Here is a 13755-nt window from a genome sequence, read left to right as displayed (position 1 = left end):
AGAAGGTTACTATTCCTACCTTTGTGGCCCAATCACCAGTAAGGCCAAAAATAGTATACAAACTAGATTGCCTAGTTGGATACTATCATCCTCCAGAGAAGAAAGGAAAGGGCAAAAGAAAGAAGGGTTCTCCTCAAAGGGTTGAAATAGAAGAGGGTGAAGTACAAGCACCTCCTCAGCAATAGAAAGAAAATGTGCAAGGGTTAGAAGGTACTAGAGCTATTCAAGTCCAAGTAGATCGTCAATTGCCCCTAGTTGTGCCTAGCTAGATGGAGGGTGAAATACAAGAAGTCTCTCCTCCTTTGATGTCAAAACCAACATCCCCTTCCATCTCTAAGAAATAGAAAAGATTAAGATCCCTATGAAGAAGAGGTAAAGAGTGATTAGAAGGATGGTTCCTTTCCCATTTGTCCTAGAACCTACTCCTGAGGAGGAGGAGGAGGAGGAAGGTGAGGAGGATGATGTGCCAATACAAAGAAGAACCCAACTAGCTAGAGCCATGGAACAAGAAAGGAGAAGAAGTTCCATGGTGACACCACAATCCACCCCAAAGGAACCTTTGGAAGTAACTTATTTAGAAGATGAAGTACAACAATGGGTGGATGAGCAGAGTAAAGAGGGCGATGACATATTCAAGATGTTAGATTTTTCTTTTATGCCCATAGGGATGGAGTTGATTGGGGATAAGATCAGGGATGCCTCAACAAGTGAACCCCAACAAGAGGACTGGACGTAGATGCCACCAAAATTGCAAGGTCCTAATCTTACTCCCTCATCCCCACTATAAGTCATAGTGGTGGATAAAAGTTTTGTTACTCCTCCGCCTCCAAGTTTCGAAGAAGAATAGGTTGAAAAGGAGCCTTCACAAGAGGAGGAGTCATAAAAATGGAAACTAATGAAGTATTGAAAGAGGGGGAAATGGTTGAATATTCTCAACAAGGCTCCCAAGACACTAAGGTGTAAACTACAGGTTCCACAAAAATGGAGACCATAGAAGGAGAGCCTTTGCAAAGAGAAAGAACTTTGGGGAGGAGTGATAAGGGAAAGGAGGTAGTTGAACATATTCCTTCATCCTCTTGAGGTAGGCCTTTAGTTTAACAAGTTCCAAGGTGGCTAAGGAAAGAAATGATGAGAAACATGAAACCACAATTCCATGCTGATGAGTCCCCATCATAGGAAGCAAGACCGTTGGCATTTATCAATAGTACTTGGGATCAAGATCTATTTGCACAAGTGACTATCCCTCCTTAGGATGTAGATGTAGATGACTTAAGCCCACAAGATTACCAGATCAAAGAGGTCATGCTTGAGAAGCCCATATTGGGTATGGCCAGATTAATGGTGACCATTGGAATAAGGGAAGTTTTCAGAAGCATGAACTAGGAAGGGGCTAAACTTAGAACACTTTGAAGGAAAAATGAAATCCTGAGAGGATATCTAGCCAAATTTTTTGGTCCCCTAGATCTTGATCACCCTGAGGAGACTCTAAATGTTGTACTCAAAGAAGGGAGGGGTGTGCATTTGGACCCATTTTTGAAAGCCTGTCAGCAATGGCAGGAAATTTTGAAGAAAAGGGTGTCTTGATCATCCAAGGGAATCTAAAGTTACTGCATGCTATGTAGGATAATGTAAATAAGATGGTAGCAATTTTGAAGTAGGGTTTCAGCATAATGGATGAAGTGCGGGCATGGAGTAAGGATTTACAGGTTTTAAAAGCCATAAAATGAAAAAATATAGGATTATAGTAGATGTATATACAGTGGAAGCATTAGATTTAATTGATGATTGGATTGAGAATATTGTGGATAGCAATAAAGTAATGGATACATTACATGCTGAGATCCACTAGCTCAAGGACCAAGCTCGAGAGAAAATTTTGGAGGCAGAGAGGCATTATAGTGATGCATGTCTAGAGATTTTTGAGGATGAGGAATGGGAGAAGTTAATGCCTATAGAGGTAGTAGTGGAGAAATTTAGGAAGATTTTGGAAGAAGCCTCTAATAATGAGGACATCTAGCAAGCCTTTAGAATAGAGGAAGCCTTATTAGAGTTGGATACCAAACTCGACGATTTTGCTGAGACTCGAATTGAGGTAGAAAAGTATAGATAGAAGGTCAAAGACAAATATAAGGCTTTAGATTTATCAAACATAGAAAAGATTACTAAGATTATAAAGAAATTCAAAGACAAATTATGACCCTTTTGAGGTTTGCAGGTCCGCAGATCTATAGGTGCACAGGTTCGCAGGTGCACTTTTCTAGAGGTTCCACCAACAGTTAACTACCAGTTCCAAAAATAGAGCTTTCCATGCATCAAAAAATCATTCTAACAATAGTTTAACTCTGACAGATGCCTAGTGAAGGATCAACTTCCATTTTTGGCACTTCTAGACACTTTCACTCTGACTAAAGGCTTTCTTATTCTTTCTCCTTTTATAAATTCTTTGTTTTTGACATGTAAAGGTTCATGCATCCAAGTAATGAATAAGAAATCGATGGAGTCCTACTAGGCACTAGTTAGATTGTTAGTTTGTATACAATTAGTTCATTTTATTAATTTAAAAGCATTTTTATTGCATGAAGATATATCTCACTCTCAACACAAATTGAGGAGACAATTTCTTTTAAATACTCCATTGTAATATATAATTAGGGAAGCCATTATTTTGCAATAAAATTATGCTTTTGGTGCTCACATTTGGAGTGTAGTGATTCTTGCCTAAATGTGTCATATTTTTATGGATGTATGTTCATGGAATGTGATTGAGCCAAAAGTTTATTGCTTTGTTTCTAGCTATGTGATTCATTAATTCTAGTGTTTGCTACATTTTTGTGAATTCTGCTGACATATCTAGCTCAAGAAGAAATCATCAAATTATACTTGAATAAATTTTTGTCTCACATGAGCACACTTTCTGTGGCCTTGAAATTTGATGAAGACTGAGACATCATGTGATCACTAAGTTTCTCATCGACGATTGCATCATTGGAATTGAGGAAGCGATGCTCATTCTTTCATTGGTTACCTACTAATTTCTTTGAAAGCTTAACTCACAAACATGTTGTTTTCCATGGCTTATGTCCATTAGGATTTTATTTTCATGTCATTTGCTTTAAAGTTTTTGTTATTTTCTTTATTAACCCCCCTTGTTAGAATAGGACTTCATACTAGTTGCATTGTTAGATTGCATTCATAAAAAAACATAAAAATATAAAAACATAGTTCTTTTTTGCGTGTTTTATTTAGAGCAGTGTGTAGATTCTATTTCTCATCTGAAATAAAATGAACCAGTAAAGGCCTCCTTGTGAACAATCATATTTATCTTCAACTAAACAGATTCTAGCAGGTCACAAGATCACCTAGAACCTTGGAGTTGATCCTAGATTAACTTTTCAAGAGAGGAGTTTGCAAGAATTCCTGCCATTTAGCATCATGCATAATGGCAGATCAACAGTGTGGAACCCTTAGTTGGTGCTAAGGGGGAGATTGATGACTTGGTGATTAGCACCTCCTTTAAGGTTTGCAACATGGCTTAACCACCTCTCATAGATCTAGTTACGTCTGGTGTTTGTGACATTTGTTGAGAAAAATATATAGTTTCAGAAATATGAAACTTAGTTCTTGAATGGTATGACATATAAAGGATTTCCTTAAGTCTCTAGCTAAAAATGATACCCAAAAGTATCTTTAAAATTTCATCTTCAACACATTCTATCAAAATTTAACAAAATGGTCTATGATATATTGTGCATATCCACTCACCTATCAATCTCTCTCAAGGGTTGTTGATCCAAATAGCAGGTACTATGATCCAAACAGTAGGTACACAACTCTTCTAATAACATCAAAGGGGTGGAAATATGCTAAAGGAGGATCTTCTAGTAGCACCAAGTTTGTAATAATTTGGAACTTTGTGCATTTAAAATTTGTAAGTTTAATGATATAATTTATTTTTAGTGGTTTAAAATGTATGTTTTTAAATGTGTGAAGGATGATGTGTTGCATCTGTTTGGAAAATAAGTCATATAATTTTGTAATTTTTGAAACAATAAAATATTTAAGTGAAGATGAAAAAGTTTTAAAAGCTTGGCAAAAAGATGAATAGACTTTACAGGACAATTCAATATTTATGACGCAAGAGTCTGGTAACTATTCAAAATGTGAGACTTATGGAAATTGTTTAGCCCTCCTCTAGCATTCCTAATTCCTCTTCTAAATGTGGTTTTCTTTGGCAATTGGATCGTTTCTTTTAATGATCCTTTACCTATTGTCTCTTGATCTTTTTTGCTTGTTTTGAATTATGTTTGTGTTGGTTTTTTAGTGGACTAGAAAATGATTTTATCTACTATTTTAAAAGTAAAGGTGAAAACTATAATAGACCAAACATTTTGAATTTCAGCTTCGATATACTATTATAAAAACTAATTCCTAAGAACCCTTTTAGTGTTATAGTTGTACTGCTAGTGACTGTGATCCACTTTTTTCTAGGAAATTGTTACCTTATTTATGTTTATGTGTGCATATAATTCTCTATTTTGATAGAGTACATGTTGTATGGTGAATAATTTTCCTTGTGGATGCTACAAAAATTTGACAAGAAATAGACCAACTAATAAGCCTATGGCCAATATTTCAAGTTTAAATAGACACAGTTGCACATTATCAAATTTATCACATCTCCACTAAAGATATTTCAAAATGTTTGGGAGAACAATCCCAATCATTGTTAAGACTTAGTTGATTGCAATAACAAAATTAGTTGATTAAAATGTTATTTCCTTGATTTTGATACATTGTGGTAATGTTTTAGGGAGGGAGTTGGCCAATGGTTCATGCGATGCATCTTGGAACCAAAGCAAGTTTGATAAGAAAATTGAGTCATCGTCTACTAAAATGTATTTCCATTATTATGGACAACTTCTTTGTTAGTAGAACATGTTATAAGATTATGTGTGCACAAGTTGTACTAAAGAAATTTTATTGGTTGTTTAGAACTCAAAATTTAGAGTCTTAAACCATTTTTTTCATATAATATAATAAAAATTTCCTTAATTCAGCTTTGTGCATGTCTACATTCATTTTTTTTAGTCATGGTTTTAACTTTTGTGGAATCACATCTATTTTTTTCTCTATCTATACATATGGATGTATCTCTATTGAATACCAATGCATTGTTATTGTTCTCAGGATCCTACTATGCTACTGTTATAGAAAATTGTATAGATTTTTAGGGTTGTATTGTAGTTGATGTAGGTGCTAGAAGTAGAATTCTATCACTTTTTGCTACTCAGGCATGTGCTTTCTAATAGATCAGAGTAGACACTGTTTACTTTTGTAGTGTGATGGGAAAGATTGGTTTTATTAAGGATAATGTAGAGAATTGAAAAATTATCTATGGTATGCTCATAATCATTCCCTTATAGTGATAGTTCATAAGTTTCCTTGCAATCAACCATGTTAATGCTTGAACATTTTTTATTTTTTTTGAGGGGATAATTACTTGAGAGCTCTATTGGGGTCTGAACCTTGATAAAAAGTAAATAGGAAGATTACAATGAATAAGGCTATAAGTTGTAGACAAGGCAATATCTACAGCTTAAATCTACACAAGTTAACATCCACAGAACAAGAGAAAATACCATAAATGCCAGTAGCAGCCATGCATGCCTTCACAAACATCATCATGCAAAACATTCCTTTTAGACTCATTCATGACCACAACATCTTTATTTTGTAAATAAGGATGTTGGAATACTCCAAATTTGAGAGTTGACTACCATGCACCAATTCCTCAAATTTGGTGGCCTCAAACACACACTATGGAGAGGCAGTATACACACTACATGTCTCTAATGGATTGCTTCTTTCTAAAACAAGTGAATCATTTAATACCACATTGATATCAAGTAGATATATCTACACCTTGATGCCCTTGGTTTTTCTCACTGAGCTTCTGCTTTAGAGCCCTAATTTCAGCAGTGGAATCCATCATGGTGCAACAATAGTAAAAGAAACACCAACATTTTGTTCCTCTATTGAAAAAGGATTATGTCCCTTTGAGGTACATACCCTTTAGGAAGGATATATAGGGAGGTTATTGATGACACAATTACAACAAATTATGCTCCTCTAAGCATCTATATCCTATGAATTATATCAAAGATACTCCCTCACAATCAAAGGTTGATTATTCATTATTAGATCTGCATCTAGATAGGTGTTAACTTCATCAATATTTAGAATTCTTAGATGACCATTCTCAACATTTAAAGATTGGATTAAAAGTTTGATTTAGAGATAAGGAATTAGAAAAAACTTCACAATTTTTTGATTAGTGTTAAATGAAAAACCTTTTAGATATGTTGCATTCATACAAAAATAACTAGACACACATGCATTGAACATGTACGTCAATTATTTTGTAGCCTAACAAATAGTTTGGTGGTTCCAAGCATGGCAGTAAAGGTATTGAGAAAATGGGATTTGCCTCCCTAACATGGAATATGATGACTTCAAAATCTTTGGTATACAACATCCTTTCTACAATTTCCTTCACATAAATGTGTTTGTAGTTCCAAAGGAAAAAAAACTATTTAATGCATTTACTTAAACAAATAGATTCTATTTTTGGTTTTTGCAGATGGTTCTTTCACTAGGTGAGGATCCAATAGTAATTACTTCTGTTAATTTCAACCATAATGGGTAAATTTTGGCAGCTTCTGCAATAGATGGAATGATCCATATGTTTGGTATCCTTTAATGTGAAGCATAGGAGGATTGTCCACTGGTCCAAAATGCATGGAAATAGATTGGACGATTGATTGCAGAAAACAAATTTCTTTTTGTCCATTTTAGCAAAAATTAGCGAGTCTGGTTTATAGCTTGTCCAATCATCCTTATAAACTTATTGTTTTGTCTCCATTTAAGAAAACATTGATGTTTGGTTTATGATTTTGGTTATTTTCGTTATAAATCTTACCATTCTATTTCTCCTCAAGTATTGACCATGGGATGTTTCAATATTGTGTCATGTGGTCCTTGAATGTTAGCTATTGGATATGTTGTACTTGAAAAAGTAAAAGATATGTCTACTGGCTTGCCAATAACTAGTTTGCCTACACATGATTCAGTAGTATGTAATGTGAAGTTCAGACCTAATGAAGCTAGCATTTTAAGCCTTGGTGCAGATGGAAAGGTATGGATATGATTTGGATGGAAGTTTGTAATTGGCTTCTCTTCAGTGGATGATTTATGCCTTTTAATGTCTACAGCTTATAATTACATTCTTGAACATTTACTTTTCCTTGGAAACTAATAATATAGAGATATATTTTGTAGATTTTTTACTGGAGTTTGCATAACCAAGGTCAAGTTTTGTGGTCACAAGGTTTTGGCAAGTGAGTGTCAATTTTTAAATCAACCTAGTGCTAGTTAAATGACTTGATTGTTAATTATTTTTGATAGCTTATACATGTGGAAAATAGCATTCTAATAACTGCGTAAATTTGTAAATTGACAGAAGTGACTTCCATTAAGATTGTTTTTGAAACAACACATCTCCATTATTTAGATGACAAGATCAAGATTAAAGCAAGGAAAATTCATTGAAACAATACCAATTGTTATTTTAACACACTAGGAAGCATTTTAAGAGGCTTTTTTAGGATACTAATCTTGTGCAAATTTCTATTTTTCTCTGGTAGCACCATAAATTTAGACCCCACATTCTCCTTTCATAGTTTTATATTGAGATCTCTTGTCAAGTTATTCCTCATTTCTTCATACATTTTATTTAACCCCACTCCCGCTCTTATGAATGCATGCTTAGTTTGGATTATACAATCACTTGCTTCCTCCATAGTTATATTCCTAGCATCTGTAATATAGGAAAACAATTTGATACCATTGAGAGTGAGGTACTTATATTTGATATTTTGTGTCGGTTATGGAGATGAGATGATGATTTGGCAAGTCCATTCGTTCCTTTTACTGTTGTTATGTATTTATGTCATCTAATCTATATTTATATCTTTTCCCTATATAATGGTCTTGTCAGTACCCCTTGTAATTGCATTAAAATTTAAAATTGTATTTTATTCTTGTATCCTAATATAAATCAAAATGGTATCATGATTTCCCTACACTTTCAAACTCACTCATTGATTTTTAATTCACTTTGGCTTTCATCAAACTACTATTTCAACTTTGTTATAATGTCCACATATTATAAATTTTGAAATTATTGAATTGTGCATGCATGTAATCTTGTTCTTGAGGTGTGGTTTTTAAAACTTTTTGTAGGGGCCAGCAACATATTGAATGCCCTATTGTTTCCTCTTTTTATTCTCATTCTTAGGTTAGCTGTTAATAAAGCTTCTCTTTCTACTGTTATCTCCCAATAAGTGAACACTTATGGTCATCAAATGTGACAATCTATATTTATTTTGTTATAGTTCTTTCCTCCAACATGTTAGTTTTCCTTAGAAAGAAAGTTTTGAGAATGTCATATTTGATGGATCAGATTGATATTAAGGTTATGAAATCACTCCAAGCCCACCACTAGTTTTGGATGACCCTGGACACCTACCAAATGATATTCCAAAAGATGGAAATTAGAACCTTTGGTTAAGCCCACTAACTTTTATTACAACCACTTTAGGGGCTAGGCCTAATTTGCTACAAGACAAAGGGATTAGTCCTTTTACAATCTCATAATCAAATTTATCACTTGGAACATGTCCAATATCATGAGTGAACATGAAATCTCAGGTTTCATGAGAAAATTTCACCCCTAACTCTTTCCATGCACTTAATAGCACATTGAAGGATAATCACATCTTAATGCATGTCCCAAGGGTTTAGCTTTTTCTCCCACAACCTACATTTCCATTGTATGAAACCAAAAGAATATTAAAGTATATCATCATACCTTGCAAATCACCAATTTTAAAATTTTTTCCTATGGTGGAGTTGCAAGATATGAGCAATTTTGTAATGAAGCCCTAGGTACGGGCAACAGTGCTACAACCTACACAAAAATATCAATAACTTGAGATTTATGATAGATACAGACTTAAAAACATTGCATTCAAAAGCCATCTTAGACCTCTATCTAACCATAACATGCTTTCCCAAAAATAAGTCCATATAGATTTGTACAATGCCAAAAAATAGTCAATTTTCTATAGAAACACAATTTTTTTATTGATTCCAAAACCCCTATTGTACAAGCACTTCATCTTCTTTCTTATGGACATCATCACCTCCTCCATATTATTGGACACATTAGTTTTTTCCAACCACAAAGTGGTTCTTGAGTAGTTTTTTCACTTAGTGCAACAAATTGTAATTTGACAAAATGTTGCTAATTAAGCAAGTTGACAACTTTATGCAAAAAGTTGCAAACTCCAAAAATGCTAACCAAGAATTGACTAGAGGAGTTTAGAAACATGTTTTTAAAAAAATCCAATAGAACCTCCTAAATCCTAGGATCCTATTCTTATTATGGAAATGCAAATAAATGTCCAATTTGACCCAAGTTAGAAGACAAGGCTTATAATGCACCTTGTGTCACTTGGCCTTAAAAACTTGGACTTATTAAAAATATGAAATGAAGAGTTAAAATATCTTATCCCTTGGATGAATTTGAGTGTACTCTTGCACCATGAACACTTCCTTCATAACCTACCCCTTCAACTAGTCTTAATTAGCCCTTGCCCAAAGAAGGAACTCAACACCCCACTTAACTCCTGGACTCCCAACTGTGAAACAGTCTTGATAGACCTTCTAAAAAATAATATTTACAAACTCCCAAGGTTTCATCACTCACCACATTCCTGAATCAACAAACCCTTGTTTCTAGGGTCAATAACCTAGGTTTTTTAACTAAAAGCTCCCTTCCCTGCAGCACAAAGATCCAATAAAGTTTCTAACACCTCAAACTACCTTCTTATAGACATAATAATCCATAAAACATACCCTTCCTTCATTGGGATCCATCTAACCAATCGTTGTTACTGTGTAGGGTTCAAAAACTAGACTTTAACAGGTCTTTTTCCTATTTCCCATCGACTAGTGCCCTTCCCTACAATCAAAATCACATCTTATATACATAATGTATCATTGGAATCTCCCACCAAAATAAAGTTAGCATAGTGTTGGAAGTGCCTCACATTTCAAGGAGAATTCAAAACCTTTACTGCTAAATGTACATTGTAATCAGTGATTGTTCCCACACAAGTCAAGTTCTTGTTATTGCCAGTCAACAAAATAGTGAAATGTTTAAGTAAGGAATTAAAAAAAAGCTAGGGAATGTTCCTAGATCATATTCAAGTAGAGATCACAATAAATAACTTTCAAACAAGTCATTGTTATCAGACTGTACCCACAGAATAATGAGTTCCAAAATTGCAAAGAATTTTGTTTTTTATTGATTGAAACTATTACAACCTTGTGCCATTACACATCAACCTTGATCTTTTTTCACTCATGTGAAATCACCCCTAAAAAAACCTCTACACTCCAAGAACTGATGCCAACCTCTAGCTAACTCCCCTAACTATCTGCAACAGTCAAAATTGACTATGCACTAACATAAAATACGTTGAAATTTTTTACGAAGTTGACAACAAAGTTGTCAACTCGACAGCCTAAAAATATAATGCCAAAACAAAATACTTTTAAAGGTTTTAATGATAACCTTTATCACCCTATAACCTTTACTAACCCAACTAACCCATTAAGCCCATTTTAGGCCATTTTTCCATTATAGGCAATTTACAATATTGTGCACTCTTAGTGCTTGTAGTAACATTTAAATGCTTGATTAGCCTTATTACATCTATTAAGACCCTTATAAGTCAATTCCATTAACATCTAACCTAGGATCAACCCAAATCCATTCCTAGTGACCCTTAGGTAACTTTTAGACTCAATAATGCCATTAAGGCTTACATTAAAGCTTTGATTACAATATGATCAATCTATGAACAAAACAATATCACATGTCCATGATTAATCTCATTACAAGCTTTAATGACCTTAGAAGGCCATTTGTCTTCCAACCCTACCAAGGATCCATTAGTGACCTTAGTGCACTTCATGAGTCCTGCTTGTGACCTTGGTGCTCCTGAACCAATTTTTAATATAGAAACTAATGGCTGTGATAGATCAGCAGAGGACTTGGTGGGGAATATGAAGAAGGCACTTTAAGTTAGCAATGATATGAAATATTTTTGAGGTCTAATCATCTATGTATACTCAAGTTAAATCATTTTGTATATATACTTCTAAATTTCTAAAGTCATTTAAAAATTTCTTGAGTACAAGCCTATATTGAAGCTACTGAAGGAATGCTGATAAATGATGTCAATTCTAATAAAGCAATTGGTTTACATGGGTCTAAATTTATTCTATGCCAAACCAACAAAACTTAGAACCTTAATGTTTTGACTCATTGTAACACTGGAAGGTGTGATAGAACTTCATTAATATGTTTGATGTATCCATTTCTTTGTAAACTTTGCATGATTCTAACATAACTTAGTGTTGTGTTTGGCTAGTCTTGCAACTGCTGGATATGGTACTACTCTTGGTGTGATTCATGCACTTCATTCTGAGGGACTGTTAGAGACTTCTTTTTGCACAGAGACAAGACCATTCAACCAGGTACTATGGATGGTTCTTTGTTAATTTTTGTGACCAAACTCTATATTTTAGTCTATAAGAATTCACTTCATGTCAAAAATCTTTAGAAAAATTGTTCAGTGTTGTTTGTATCTAGATTCTAATAATTAATGTAACTTGAAAAATTATCGTAAACAATTTTGACTCAAAAAGTTATCATATATCATTTCAATTTAAAAAGTCATCTACTTTAGCATATGTAGTCATGTCCACCTGCCAACTAAATCTTCATTTGATGTCAAGAGACTGTTCTGGTTATTATTTGATAAAGGGTTCCTCTCTAAACATAGAGAGTGTATTGATGGTTGAAAATTTCATAGGCTTACTAATTATTGAAGAGATTAGGTGGAAACTTTCACAATATTTTATTTCAGCTAGTCCTACTTGTGCTACTATTTTTGGTTTTCAAAAGCAACATAAGTTTTTTATTAGCATTTTTCCCAAGAAACTTCCCTGTTGTATCCCTCAAAGTTGATGAAACATGAAAAGTGTTGAACATTTTGATCCAACTTTGCATTTTATTGAAATTCCATATCTAAACAAATTTATCACGTATGATTTCAACATCAAGATTTATATTGACTTGAAGATTTTTACATTTATTTCAGGGATCAAGTCTCACTGCATATGAATTGGTCCATGATTACATACTTGTAGTCCTTATAGAAGATTCTACAATAGCGACATTGTAGAAGTCAATTCGTATAGATGCTATAGTTATAGGAGTAGGTAGGATTACAAGAAATGTTATGTAGAATTACTATTAATATCCTACAATTTCTTTGCTTTGATATTTCAAATTGATGTTCATCAAATTAAACTCATTAGATGATTGGTCAACAAAATTTTTCCAAAAACATTTGTTCTCATATGTTAAGGCTTGCTAAGTTGGTATTATATTTTCATAGGTGATACAACAAATAAAATAGGGATACATAATCTGGCACTCTCAGCTTTCCACCATCATATCCCATTTTATGTAACTTCTCCTCTGACCTTAGTGGATCTCTCAATTTCATTTGGTGAGTATATAATAATTGAAGAGAGGTCACCAAAAGAACTAACTCATGCTCTTGGTGGCCAAGGTCAACAAGTAGCTCCATCTGGGGTTTCTGTTTGGAACCCTGCTTTTGATATTACCCTTGCAAGTCTTATCTCAGCCATTATATTTGAAAAGGTGCATTGTCATATCTACTCTTTTGTGAATAAATTGTCATTTCAAATATATATATATATATATATATATATATAATTTTATCTCAAACTTGGTTTTCTTCATTTCATACATTGTACAAGTGCAACCATGATATATATTTTGGCATATAACATTTAAAATGTGTTGTGTAAAATAGGGCATCATTATAAAGAAGGATCCAACTTCTATGTTTGATGTAAAGGAGTTCATAGAGAGTGTTTCTTAAGGAGCAAACAAAGGATACATTGGACAAGTGCAACTATTATTTCCATAACAATTTAAAGAATCTGAAGTACTCTTCAGTCATTAAATTCTAAAAAAGAGAAAAATCACTGCACAAGTAAACTTCAAAAGTAGTTGTTCTAGTGCTGAAGTTCTTGTGGGATAAAATGCATAATTTTCATATAGTGGTGTTCAGTTTATGATACTTTTCTTCTTCAACTTATGTACTGTACTATACTGTACTTTGAAAATCAATTGTCATGAATATGAAGTTCCTTTGTTACTTTGATTATATAATATATCATTATTCACAGTTGAAAAAATTTCTGTCAACTTTGGCAATATCAAGAGTGCATAATGAGGCATGTTACACTTCAACAGTTCTACTTTTGCTTACATACTTAGATGGCTTTCATTTCAAAGAATACATGTCCATGCTATATGTTTATGTTCTTCTTTTTTCCATGCTATATCAAGCAATTTTTTCTTATCCAAGCCATTTAATTTGCAACCTTTTAAATCTTTGCAAAGATAAAGTTGGAGCAGGAGAATTTTTCTTCTCAAAGGTGTCCTCTAATTTTAAAGCAAACAATCAAAGGACACTTTTGAGAAGAAAAATTCTCCTGCTCCAACTTTATCTTTGCAGAGATTTA

The 13755-nt window shown here is 33.5% G+C and overlaps 1 pseudogene; it reads left to right on the top strand.

The window, feature by feature from the left end:
* The first annotated feature begins 391 nt into the window (after positions 1–391).
* On the top strand, positions 392–13106 carry LOC149552176 (methylthioribose-1-phosphate isomerase-like; annotated as a pseudogene).
* Positions 13107–13755: the final 649 nt, after the last annotated feature.

The sequence above is a fragment of the Cupressus sempervirens genome, chromosome 6 (genome assembly GCF_028749045.1).
Source record: "Cupressus sempervirens isolate cs-2001-9-10 chromosome 6, ASM2874904v1, whole genome shotgun sequence".
Taxonomy (NCBI): Eukaryota; Viridiplantae; Streptophyta; class Pinopsida; order Cupressales; family Cupressaceae; genus Cupressus; species Cupressus sempervirens.
Note: the sequence above shows the minus strand (reverse complement) of the source record. Positions and strands in the feature narration are given on the sequence as shown.